The sequence below is a fragment of the Balaenoptera acutorostrata genome, chromosome 5 (genome assembly GCF_949987535.1).
Source record: "Balaenoptera acutorostrata chromosome 5, mBalAcu1.1, whole genome shotgun sequence".
In the NCBI taxonomy this organism is placed as follows: Eukaryota; Metazoa; Chordata; class Mammalia; order Artiodactyla; family Balaenopteridae; genus Balaenoptera; species Balaenoptera acutorostrata.
This window is the reverse complement of record NC_080068.1, coordinates 52,121,749-52,135,969: the sequence shown is the minus strand read 5'-3', so window position 1 is coordinate 52,135,969 and position 14,221 is coordinate 52,121,749. Positions and strand designations below refer to the sequence as shown.

The following is a 14,221-nucleotide window of genomic DNA, read 5'->3' as shown; positions in this document are numbered from 1 at the left end:
AGCTAGGCTAACATTTCCATGGCCAATGAAGGAGATAAAGCACCCATTGTGTAGTAATAAAAAAATTTCCAACACAATGCCGTATCTCTACAGATGAGGAAACCAACCGCAAGATAGATATATTTTTAGATGCCTGACCCCCAATCCAATTTTACTTCCAATATCTTTGTCAGATACTTACCTGCATTCAGGTTTTCAGTATAGTCTAGGAATCTTAGATGACTAATACTACAGGCATATAATAAAGTGGACATATTTCATATTAGAAATATTTTATATATTCGATTGATCATTCTGGCCAAAAATCAGGGCCATGCAAGAACTTCCTTAAGTTATAGGTGTGTCTTTACAGACAAATTGAAAGGAAAGATGGTGCTCTTTCTAAAATAATTCAAATTTTACATTTTCTCTTGGAATCTAGTCATCAGCTGATGGTTTGCCCGAGTCCTAGCATGGTGTGGAATACAAATGAATATGCAGGGACTCAGAAGTGTCCTTCTGAGTGAGGTATTGGCCCCATGTATGTGAGATTCCAGGGTGCATCAGGGACCAGGTCCAGGTAGGCAAGGTGAGCCTGGTGCTAAAAAGAAAAGAAAAAAAAAAAGAAAACCTGAGAACAAAATACTCTGGGGACAGAATGGTGAAGAGAGCAAAGTACAGATGGACCTTATCACCTACTGCCCTCATAGGCTGTCATTCACAGGGCCCTGCCAGCCTAGCAGGGTGGCTCTCCAAGTGAACATGTGTGTCTGTATGTGTGTGTGTGTGTTACGTGTACATGTTGACCTCTTCAGGAAATGACCTTTTTTATTTCATTTTTCATGTTCAATCACTAATGTCAGATATCAATTATATATTTGAATTTCTCAACTTGAAAGAGTAAGGGTACATTTCATTTTAAAATGTATTTTATTTCTGACCTTATTTCTTATTCTTTTGCACTGTCATTCTGCTTCATGATTACATTTTAGTTACCAGGTTTATTGCAAAATCGCCACACACTTACGATGCACCCAGATGGCACAGACAGCACATAATAACCAGCTCGAGGCAAGAAAAGCAGGGATGTTAACAGCTCACAACCTTGACTGTGCTTGTGGGGCAAGCTTACTCAGCAGTTGGCAATGTTTTATATAAGACCCTTCTCTTATATGATATTTCATTGGTCTCAGATCATTTCCATGCATTCTTATGTTTAGCTAAGAATTTTTTTTTGCTTGTAAGGGTATTATGAAAACATTAAAAAATGAGCATTTTGGGGTGGGTGCATATGCTAAGCCACACATGGATATGCAATCTCTTGGTAGTATCTATTCAATTAAATTGCAGTTATGTGTATCTAAGTATATAATGAAACAAAAAAAGAAATGACCATGAGAGACAAAGATATAAGATGAGCAGGAAAGAGCATTGGGCTGGGAGACTGAAGAGATGCTCTTAGACCTAGTATGGCAACCTGATAACTTTGCAACCTTTCTGGCCATCAGTGTTGTTATCGCTTAAATGATAACAATGTTGGCAACGGCTCCTTCCAGCTCTAACACTTGGTGCATCTTGGACATTCAGCTGAGTGCTACCACATGATTGTGTAAAAACACAGAAACTTTCGGAAAGTCAGGTTTTTCTGACCCTATCATAAATTACGCCCATGTGACTGATAATATTACTCTTGTTGCCCTGCTGGTTCATGGAACCAGAGCCCTAAGGAAGACCTGGACTTGGTAAAGAAAGCCTTGTCGGTGAGGCCATGACTCAGCCACCCAGAGGAGCACGCAAGTGATAGGTTTTGACATGCTGCTCTTCAGTTTGTTGATCAGGACTTAACTTGAGGTGAGGGATGATCCTGCAGCTGAGAGGGAGGAGCTTTCACGTGGGTTCTGAAGCAAAACTTACAGGTAGTGTTTGGCTGTAAATTGCCACAGGGAGTGTGGCTGCTTTGTGAGTATCAGTGAAAGTTTCACTATAACCATAGCCAAGATAGATAAAACAGACACAGGTAAAATCCAGTGCTGAAGTAAATTGTCCTTGCAGAAGTCTTTAGCTCACTAGTAAAGGAAACAACATGGCCTATTTCAAGTAGATTACTTTGATGGGAATGATTTTTAAAGAAAAATTTCATCCACGACCTCACTTGGGCACTATTGGAAATATGTAAATAACTGCAAATTATTTTACAAATTCAATGATTATAAAACCAGGAGTCATTTAATCTATTTTATTTCTAAGAAAATATAGATGCCTACTTGTATTCTTCTTCACTATTAGATATTTTAGCTTCAATTTTAAATCAGGCTTCTCTCTAAGAAGAGTGATATTTTATATCAAATACAACATGAAGATTGCATCACCCTTACTATAGTTCTTGACAAAAGGAAATATAAAAACACCTTAAATATTTCCTTTTGACTTTAAGGTCAGGTTTTCTGTTTTGGTTTAGATATAATTCCCTCTAGACCACATCTTCCTTCATCTACTAGGGTTTCCTGCTCTTATTTCGTGCTCTCATAGCCAGTGTTTGTGTAGTGCTTACAGTGTGCTAGGTATTGTTCTCAGGCTTTTACATATGATAACCCTATAAGTAGATATTGTTTAATTTTGATTCAGTTATTATGATACCCCTATAAGGTAGGTATTGTTATGCCAACTACAAATTGGCACTTGCCATCTGCCTCTACAAGGATTGAATCAAGAGCTGCTGCAGCTGCTGACCTTCAACACCCCCTGAGAGGAGTTCAGGGTGGAGGTCAGGAAGGAGGCACTCTGGGCTCTGGGAAAAACTGGCAAAACAGGTCTTCAGATAGAGATTTTCAGGAGAAGATTTTATGAGCCCAATTCTTGCATCTCCTCGTATCTAGAGAAGCACTAAAATCCTTCATGGTGATGCCTGTTCCTCGTGACTAGCAGTAACCTTCACGAGACTAGCAGCAACCTTCTGCAAAAACTATGTACTTGATTGCATGTACTCCCCCTTCACCAGAATCACTGACCTTCCCTCCTACCTCTTTAGATCAGTTTCTCAGAGCTTTCTGAAATTCTGTCTCCCGGGCTATAGTCCTCATTTTGCACCAAATAAAACTTAACTCCCAACTCTCACGTTGTTTATTTTTTTTCAGTTGACAGTTATTATGCTGCATTTTACGGAGGCACACAAAGCCTGGGCATCTTGCCTGAGAGGACATAGCATGGGGGGCACCGTGGGTTTGCAGGCACTTATCATTTTTACCCTTCATTATCTCGACTATCCTATATTTCACTTGGTTAATACTTTCCTTTTAGGATGTTGAGTTATTTCTTTTATCCGCCGCCCACCTTAGGTATAATAGCAGGTTTTAAAGTGCCTAAACAACAGTATTGGTGTACAACAGTCCTCACTTCGCATGGTTCTGATATACACAAATTTCAATTACCACGGATTAGCTAAGTAACGCCAGTCCCCCAGTAGAGTGATTTGAATTTCAGTTAGTAATTGCATCCAGTGCAAACTTATCTGCTAGCTGTTCGGGGCACAGATCGTGATGTCAGTAACAAATGTGCATCGTGATCTGTGACCAATCATACCGCTTCTTTCAAAGTCTGTGGGCGACGGGTCATGGCACATCTGTTACTCAGTTCAGACAGCAAAGTGTGTCGTCCTGTTGACTCTTTGTTTCTCAGTGATAAACCGCGTAACATTTTGCAAAAATACATCATGCAAAGAGAGAATTGCCAGCAAAGAAATGAAAAGTGATAATGCTGAAAGTGAAATTTGAAATAGCTGACCATGGGTTGTTGACAGTGCCACTGTTTGCCATTTGAGACTCTAGATATACAGCCAGACGAACTTAGTGAAGGCGAACTTATCGACATAAATGAGGAAAGTGGTTGTTACTGAAAGGATGACAGTGTCCCAGGGGAAGTGACACTGGCATAAAACTCTACATTAAAGGAACTCTCAGAGATAGTTCATGACATAAGAAAGGGCAAAGACAAAATGTTGGAAGTGGATCCAAACTTAGAAAGGAATCTGACAAGTCATCAAGTCATAAAAGAGATACTAGCTTTGTGTTATAAGGTATACGACCAGGGGAAGAAAAGCAGTATTCAAACTACTCTTCAATAAGATTTTTACAAATAAAGAAAACACTTTGATTCTCAATGTTTCTAATGTTTAAATTACGGTATAATAAATAAATACTAGTTTTACTATTATTTTCAATTCTCTGTACATTTATAAATCACAGTAAGAGAGTTTTTAGTGTTTTGACAAAAAATTTTTAAAGGTCGTTGAGCAAATGTAATTTCCCCCCATTGATTATTAAGATTACTTTGCACTGTTTCAGCTTGCATAGTCATTTTTATGATCTTACATTACTGTAAAAAGTGAGCCCTTCCTGCATTTATCTCTATGTTCAATAAAATTCATGAAATTAGTGGTCATATAGTTCAAATTCATATCCACTGTCATAATCACCTCTACTACATGATTATGCAATTGTGTTTGATTACAATTTCTCAGTATTACTGCCCATGGAGGTTATGCAGTGTTGGAGGCATTGTTTGCTTAGCACCTTTTCTAGGAAATCCACACTGGTGCTTTTGCTCAAAATAGATCCAAGTTAGGCCTCTGTGCAACACCATTCCCCTCTGGGTGCTTTGAGGAATTAATAAAGCCTTAAAGCTATTACTAAAGTGCTATTTTGTTTTCTATTGATCCTCAGTTATGGAACTCAAGATAGCTCATCATTGTTTCCAGCATCTGACAGGTGCTTACTGCTACCTTTCAATTACTTGAACATGCCCCCCCCCTTCAATTTAAGACATTACAAGAAGAAATGGTATTTTAAAACATCAGTGATAAAATTACTGTGTATGTCGAAAAATTGTTTTTCATTACAAACAATCATAAAATAAATAATCTTATGAAAACCTTACATTTGCTAATATAGATTTAAAACAAAACAAAACAATGAGGCATACCCACTTTCACTTGGAATTTCTTTTAATCATTTTCTATTGGTAGCTTTGAAAGGAAATTCATACATTCCTAACAAAGAAGGCTGTATTCTCATGAAACAGAAATAAGAGATGATATGGTATGAGTTATAAACTGCTTCTTCTGAATAATGAGCTGGGAAACAGTCTATGGGCCAGGACTCAGAAGCTCATAATTACGATGCTTTTGTAACAGCCATTCACTGAATGGATTTGGTCAGCTGAACAATCTAATTAATGACTTCCTATGCTGTTACTTCAGCTAAGCTTGTTCACATTGGTGAACATTCATATGCCTCATTTACACCTCGTAGATAACACACAGATGTGTCTATAATTTTTGGAAGCTTCAATAGCTTTGCTTCAGTTTTGTGATGAATTCTGCAGGGATTGAGGTGGAATGAAAGGAACTGAAGTGTCTGCTCTGTATTTCCTCCCATCTCTCCTCCTTGTCTTCAATTCTTCCATCCCTGACCGCTCTGCTCCACTTACTGGTCTGTAAGAAAGCAGGGAGTAAGACAATGCTGGGAAGAACTGGTGAGAAGAAAGCAAAGAGATAGGAAGGAGGAACAGTGTGTAGCACTTTTCTCAGAATCAGAATAGGTGGGGTTAATGTCTAAACATGATTCTCTTTGCTGACTTAAACTTATAGGATAGTAAATAGAAATTATAGAGGTAAGTCTAAAGGTACATATATTGTTAATGGAACTGATTTAAATTATCAAAATAAAGAAGCCACATTTTATGTGTTGAATCCTCTAACACAACCAATAGTTTTTTTTTTAAACTACAGTTGCTTCTAGACATTTTGTATATGCATATTTTACATACTTTGAGAAATATATGACTTATGCACTTAAATTTTTATCAGTCATTTTCCATGCTGAGGTCCTAGTTCATGGTTATGTTCAGTGACTATATCATGGTTTGCCTCGCTCCTTCTCTGTTCTTAAATGCTTGTTTCCCTTTTTTCCCCCCTCTAAGTATTATACTAGAGTATAGGTTAAGCTGCTATAGCAAAGGGACACCAAAATACATGAATTCAACAGAATAGTTTAGTTCACTCCCATAAAAGTCCAGAGTTAGGCAGACAATCAGCTCTGCTTCATTCAGGGATACTGGTTTCATCCATCTTACCTTTTATATTAGTTTGACAGAACTGCCGTAACTAAGTACCACAGACTGGGTGGCTTAAACAACAGAAATTTATTTCACATAATTCTGGAGGCTAGAAGTCAGAAATCAAGGTGTGGCCAGGGTTATTTCTTCTAATGCCTCTCTCCTTGGCTTATAGGTGGTCGTCTTCTCCCTGTATCTTCACATCATCTTCCTTCTGTACATACCTGTGTCCAAATTTCCTTTCCTATAAGGACACCAGTCATATTGGATGAAGGCCTACACCAATGGCCTTGTTTTAACTTAATTACCTCTTGAAAGACCCTCTCTCCAAATACAGCGACATTCTGAGGTACTGAGGTTGACTTCAACGTATGAATTTTGGGGAGGACACAATTCAGCCTGTAACGCTATTCCACTTGAGCATTGTTATCTACACAGTTGAATTGCCTCCTCATCCATGGTTCCTTCCATGGAGGTGAAAGAGAGATGAAGGCAAGTGACTTCACTTTTGAGAAAATTGAACTGGAAGATGCATGTATCATTTCTGGTAGCATCCTACTGACCTGAACATAGTCACATGGCTGCTCCTATGTGGGAGTAAAAAAGATGTGGAATTTATAGTCTCTAGATGGGCACCATACTTGGGTGAATAGCAATCCATTCTGTATATAAGAACTTGAAGACCAACCTCTTACTTGGGAAAAAAAAAGAGATTTCTTCATCCAGCATCCACATACCATTCAGTCTGTCCTAAATTCATTCTGTTATGAAAACCTCAGGGACAATCTCATCATTGTCTGCTTGCTTTTTAGTCAGTTTCAAAGCATGAGCTGCTTTGTTTTTCCCTAGGGGGTTAGTGGATGCCTAGTGTCAGGGAAGTTATGTCTTGACTCAGTTGTTACAGTATTAACTCTGATCTCTCTGTAGGTAAAGGATATGTAGATTTCCAATAGAATTTGCATAGTCTTTATAGCCTCATCAAACTATCTGGTTCTAACTACATTCATTTTTATTATTCAATCATTGGTAGAGACTAGACACTTTTTGACTACTTCATGCAATGTCAAAAATTATATCAAGACCTTTTGGGGCTTCCATTTTTCATAACTCCACCTTTACTGACCTTATTTTCAGGCTCTTGATTATTACTGATGTTTTCAGTAGCCCTTCTAATTCACTAGGCTATACTTTTTATTGAAGTGTATGTCATGCAATATGTCCAGAAGTTGGAAAAATAACAAAGGGAGCAGGTCAGGAGACACTCCTTGGCCCAGGGACCATCTGCAACATGTCCTGAGAAGGAAAGGCCCATGACTTACCACTTATTTTGACTGGTGAGAAAGAGAAACCTACAAAGTGAGATGTGGCAGGAGAGCAGGAGGGCTTCAGGGTGGTATGCTGGGAGGAAAGCCAGCTGGCTCAGGTCCACAAGCTTCCCTCTGCCCCTGCTGGTCTCACAGTGGCACACAAACTGAGAAAGGGCTCCCAGAGTGTTCCAGGCCAGGTTAAGGGTAAAGCTGGGACACCAGATAAATGGGATAGCAACAGAGAGTAGGTTTGCCAAGGCTGAATTGGGCCATGTTAGCCAAGAGGTGGGCAGGGGGCCACAGTGTAGGGGTCTGACTCAGACTCAGGGCCCCCGGCCTCGGGAGATGGAGCTATTGCCATTGCCACGAGGCTCTTCTGAAGACCAAGGGTCAGGCCTGGGCACAGCCTACAGAGACCCCAGTCGTGGGGGCAATGGTACTTTAAGGCAGCCCGAGTCGAGAAGGCCTGGGTCATACTTGTAGGAACTGGGGACAAGCCTATGAGAAAGCTCTTGGCTACTGTTCCTGGGGCCCAGGGCTGCATAGGGTCCCAAAGACCCATGTTTCTCCTGGTTCAAGCGTTAAGATTTTTTGCATATGCCCAGCCAGGCAAGGTGAGATACCTGCTGTTAGAACACAGCCTGTGCATATACACCCAGAAGTGGGATTGCTGGATCTATTTTTAATTTTTTGAGGAAATCCATCCTGTTTTCAACAGTGGTTGTACCAATTTACATTCTCACTAACAGTGCACGTGTTCCCTTTTCTACACACCTTTGCTAAAACTTATTTCTTGTCTTTTTGATAGTAGCCATTCTAACAAGTGTGAGGTGGTATCTCACTGTGGTTTTGATTTGCATTTCACTGATAATTAGTGATGTTCAGCAATATTTCATGTACCATTGGCCACTTGTATGTTGTCTTTGGGAAAATATCCATTCAGTTCCTTGGCCCATTGTTTTAATTGGGTTGTTTGGGGTTTCTTTTGCTATTGAGTTGTATGGGTTCTTTATATATTTTGGTTATTAATCCCGTATCCAATATGTGGTTTGCAAATATTTTCTCCTATTCTGTAAGTTGCCTTTTCATTTTGTTGTTACTTTTTCTGTACTGGAGGTTTTTAGTTTAATGTTGTCCCACTTGTTGATTTTTACTTTTGTTGCTTGTGCTTTGGTGTCATATCCAAAAAATTGTTGCTAAGACCAATGTTAAGGAGCTTCTTCCCTATGTTTTCTTCTGGGAGTTTTATGGTATCAGGTCTTACATAGACTTTAATCCATTTCAAGTTAATTTTTGTGAGTGCTGTGAGAAAGGGCCCCAATTTCATTTTTCTTCATGTGGTTATCCCGTTTTCCTAGCATTGTTTGTTAAAGACACTATCCTTTTCCCATTGAGTATTCTTGTCTCCCTTGTCAAATATTAGTTGACCCTGTATGTGGGGCTTATTTCCGAGTTCTCAATTCTCTTCCATTGGTCTGTGTGTCTATTTTTATGCCGGTATGGTACTGCTTTCATTACTGTAGCTTTGTAATATAGTGAGAAGTCAGGGAGTGTGATGCCCCCATCTTTGTTCTCAGCACTGCTTTAGCTATTCACGGTCTTCTGTGTTTTCATACAAATTTTAGGATTTTTTTTTTCTATTTCTGTGAAAAATGCCATTGAAATTTTGGTAGAGATTGAACCAAATATATAAATGGCTTTGGGTAGTATGGACAATTAAAAAATATTAACTCCTCCAACCCATGAACATGGAATATCTTTCTGTTTATTTGTGTCTTCTTCAATTTCTTTCCTCAAAGTCTTGCAGTTTTCATTGTACAGGTCTTTCATTTCCTTGGTTAAGTTTATTCCTAAGTATTTTATTGTTTTATGAAGCTATTGTGAGCAGGATAGTTTCATTATTTCATTTTAAGATATTTCATTGTTAGTGTATGGGAACGTAACTGATTTCTGTATGTTGATTTTATGAGCAATCCCACTTCTGGTATATATCCAAAGGAAATGAAAATAGGATTTCAAAAATATATGTCATGTTTATTGCAGTTTTATTCACAAAAGATATGGAAATAACCTGTGTCCCTTAATAGATGAATGGATAAAGAAGATGTGATATATATACAATGGAATATTATATAACCATGAGAAAGAAGGAAATCCTGCCATTTGCAACAACATGGATAGATCTTGAAGGCATTATGCTTAGTGAGATAAGCCAGACCGAGAAAGAAAAATACTCTATGCTCTCACTTATATGTGGAATCTAAAAAAGCTGAACTCATAGAAACAGAGTTGGATGGTGGTTACTAGGGGCTGGGTGGGAGAACTGGGGAGATGTTAAAGGATACAAACTTGCAACTAGAAGATAAATAAGTTCTGAAGATCTAATGCACAGCATAATGATATAGTCAACAATACTATATTATACACTTCAAACTTGCTAAAAGACCAGTTGTTCTCACCACAAAAAAGAAATTATTATTCTGTGACGTGATAAAGCTGTTAACTAAACTTACAGTGGTAATCATATTGCAATATATAAATGTGTCAAATTAACAGGTTTGTACACATTAAACTTACACAATGTCAATTATATCTCAATACATTTTTTAAAAAAAGAACACAGCATGCAGGATGTTAGGATCGGCCTGAGACACTGCGGGCAGGGATGGGGACCGGGACTCACACCTGGGTTTCTGCTCCTCAGTGCCCTGCTTGCCCTTCGGATCCTCCTTTGGGGCCCTGTGTGCTGCCCTGCTGGGCACCCTCCTGTGGACAGTCTGGGAAGGCAGTGGGGCCGAGTGCCCTCCTGCAGCTGGGTTAGCTTCACAGGGAGGCGGGACCAGCACCAGCTCACTAAGCTACCGAGGAAAACAGTTTTCATGATGGAGTCTGTGCTTGAACTCAGGGAGGGATTTGTGGATGAGGAGTGGTTGGTCCTAGAGAGGGAGGGAAAAGGGGGCATCTAGCCCAGCCACCCTGGGAAAGTAAGAAGAAAGAGAAGGCCAAACCTTGAGCTGGTCTGTCCAGCCACTCCAGGCCTATAACCCACTCGTTTCTTAAACTGCCCCAGGAACGAGACACGTCCAGCCTTGGAGGGGAGACAACAGCTGAGCCCACCCCTGGCAGTGATTTCTCTCTGGCCCACAATTCCCTGCACAGTAGAAGCCTAGGGGTTCTCTGGCCCCTCACAATAACCCTTTCTAAAAAATGCTGAGGAGGACAGTGGGAAGAGGAGGGGCTGCTCGGGGTCCTCTCAGGAATTCCTGGAGGCCAGAGAGGAACTGCGGGATGGGATGCAGGAGGGGGTGGGAGACGCTATGTTTCTGGCATTGTCATAGGCACTTGGGATGCAACAGTGACAGAAATAGGCCAAGTCCTTCCCCAAAAGTAGCTTACATTCTGGTTGGAGAAGACAGATAATAAATAAATACATACATATGCTATATTAGGCAGTATTTAATGTTACAAAAATAAAACAAGAAAAGGGGGGCTACAGATTTATGGAGTGAGGTTGCTTAGAAAGGGTGGTCAGAGAAAGCTAACTGCTGACCTGAACAAAGTGAGGGAGAGAGCCATGTGGATATATGGGGGAGGAACAGTCCAGACACATGGAACAGCACGTGTAGAAACCCTGAGGTGCAGCGTGGCTGCTGGTATGGATAAGCTGAAGAAGGCCGCTGTAACTGGGACAGAACAAACAGGGGGAAGAATGCTCGGCTGTAAACTCAACGAGGTAGCAGTAGGGGTGCCACATCGTGACTGGCCTTACAGACCATGGAAAGGAATTTGAATTTTACTCTAAGTGCAATGGAAAGCCATTGGAGGATTTGGGCCAAAGACATGATATTTTTGCATTTTCACAGGATAACCCTGGTTTTCTGAATGGCAAATAGACCTTAGAGAGTTGAGGATATAAATTGGGTGCCTGTTAAGAGCCCACTGTAATTATCCAGGTAAGAAATTATCCAAGATGGGGTGTGGCCCAGGGTGGTAATGGGTGAAAGTATTAAGAGGTAGTTAGATGGTAGATAAAGTTTAAAAGGAGAGTTAGAATGGTTGGCTAAATGATTAGATATAAAAGGAAGAGGAGAATTATTTATGACTCTAAGAGTTTTCAAATAGGCAAGAGTGAAGGTACCTGTTCTAGAATCCTTTTGAGATGAGTCTGAAAGGATCAATGAATTTCATCTATTTATGTCTATATAGGGCAGAAAATGGGAGAGGAAAAAGGGGCTCTTTCCATGTGAAGGGAACAGCAGATCAAAGGCAAGGAGGAAAAATTACAAAAGGCCTTATGTACTCAATAATAGGTCCAACATTGTTGAATGAGGAAAGTATGATATTCTAAATAATCGTGATTTGGCCCCAAATAGCTGTAGCTTTACCATGATTTCTTCAAAAGAATCTCCACTGGACAAATCTCTCCTAGAGCAAAAAGAACCCTATAATTTGGGACTCCATCTGGTCAGAATTATTCCTCAAAATTCCAACCCAATAGTCAAAATATGAGAACAGAAGAGTGTCTAGAATTACATAGAAGGTACCATTCTTCTGAGAAACTACTATAAAGGAAACTAGTATAAAACTCCCAGAGTGCTTTTAAAGCAGCTTTTCGTCTGTATTTTCTCTTCTTTTACTACAGTTGCTTGCAGATGTCTTATTTATGCATAGTACTGTACATTCAAAACCTGAGAGTTACCTTTTACTCCATGCTGTTTTATATTATGTACAACCTTTCATAAAAGATTATGATTTGGAGTTAGGGTGATTTAGGTTTGAATTCTAGCTCTGTTGCTTAAAACAATTATGATCTTGGCAAATCACTTCACCTCTCTGAGACTTGATTTTATCATCTGAAAAACTGAGATAAATAATACCTATCTTATAGAGTTGTTATGAAGATTAAATGAAATAATCACCTCACCTGAGCTAATGTATGTGACTTGCTGAGCATAACACCTGGCAGAAAACAGTGTATGTTTGTGTTTGTGTACATGCACATTGTTCAGCCTTTCTCTCCATTCCCACTAGAGCAGCAGTCCCCAACTTTTTTGGCACCAGGGACCAGTTCCAGTTTCGTGGAAGACAGTTTTTCCATGGACAAGGGAGGAAGATGGTTCAGGCGGTAACTCGAGCAATGGGGAGTGATGGGGAGCGGCAGATGAAGCTTCGCTCACTCGCCCACCACTCACCTCCTGCTGTGCAGCCTGGTTCCTACCAGGCCACAGACTGGTCTGCAGCCCAGGGACTGGGGACCCCTTCACTGGAGTACTAATCCGGAAATATGTAACTTCACATTTCAATTACCAGCCAGCTCCTCATTACTTTTCTGGCCTCAGCTCTCTTCTGATCAGGTATGTTTTCACCCAACAGTCATATGAATAACTTTAAAGCGCTCATGATTATCCCCATCTTCTCCAAACTCCTGTAGTAGATCTCAGTCTGCCTCTATTCTTTTTGCTCTTAATCCTATACTACCTTGCACTTTTATTTAGTTGTTCCCTACTAAATTGTATGCTTCTGTAACGTAAGCTTCTTGTCCTACATTTCTTTTGTCTCTCCATCCCATACCAGGTCTCAGCCTTCTTAGTCATATCACTGGTCATTTGTATGATCATCCTCGATACTTATAAATCTCTTGTGTCACTCTTACATTACAGAAGCCATTCCTTATAGTTGCCCTAATGGGAACAAAATCTCCCACTCAAGATGGCATCCAACACATTATTAATCTACAGAAACCCAGATTCAGTAGTGATACATCCACTGAGTCATACATTGATTTGCTCAGCACATATTTCTCACTCAACACACCTTCCGGGTACTAGGGATATGGCCATGCACAGACAGACAAAGTCCCTGCTCTCACGGAACTTATATTCTCTAGATTATATGTCAAAGTAAGCTTCTTTTGGAAGTGGTTTTGGTACTACTTATTCCAAATGTGTGTTCTACAACAGGGGTCCCAACCCCTGGGCTGTGGACTGCTAGCAGTCCTCCGGCCTGTTCAGAACCAGGAGGTAAGCGGTGGGCGGGGGAGCGAAGCTTCATCTGCCGCTCCCCATGGCTCACATTACCACCTGAACCATCTCCCCCTCCCCCCGCCCCTGCCCCCACCACCACCTCGTCCCTGGAAAAGTTGTCTTCCACAAAACCAAAAAGATTGGGGACCGGGGGACCACTGTTCTACAAGATGGGAAAGTAAGAGCACGTTACCAGTTTCTACGGAAATAAGACTATTTTGGAATGATATCACTTTTAGAGAACTATTAATCCGTGATGACATTGTAAAGAACCAGAATTAGACTGGCTCTCTACCAACTCAGCTTCCGTGTTAATCATTTTAATTTGATGATATGTGTCTTAGTCAGTTTGGGTTGCTATAACAAATTACCATAGACTGGGTGGCATAACCAACAAGCATTTACTTCTTACACTTCTGGACACTGGAAGTCCAAGATCAGAGTGCCGTCATAGTCAGGTTCTGGTGAGAACCCTTCTGAGTTACAGACAGCTAATTTCTCATTGTATCTTCACATGGCACAAAAAGCGAGAGTTCTCTGGGGTCTTTTTTTTTTAAAGAGTATTAATTCCATTCATGAGGTTGGAACCCTCATGACCCCTAATCATCTCCCAAAGGCCCCGCCTCCTAATACCATCACACTGGAGGGTAGGATTTCAACATATGAATTTTGAGGAATACAGATATTCAGTCAAAAACAACATGGTTGATCAGTCCAACTCAAAATATCAGCTCTTTGTGGTAAATGATTACAAGGTAGCTCAAAAGTTCAGCTTTAGTATAAAAGAAGATCTAACACTGT

At 40.2% G+C, this 14,221-nt stretch overlaps 1 protein-coding gene across 2 annotated transcripts in view; it reads left to right on the top strand.

Moving 5' to 3' along the window:
- Nucleotides 1–14,221, top strand: part of MTHFD2L (methylenetetrahydrofolate dehydrogenase (NADP+ dependent) 2 like) — a 148,689-nt gene that overhangs the window by 123,687 nt on the left and 10,781 nt on the right. The window lies entirely within an intron of this gene.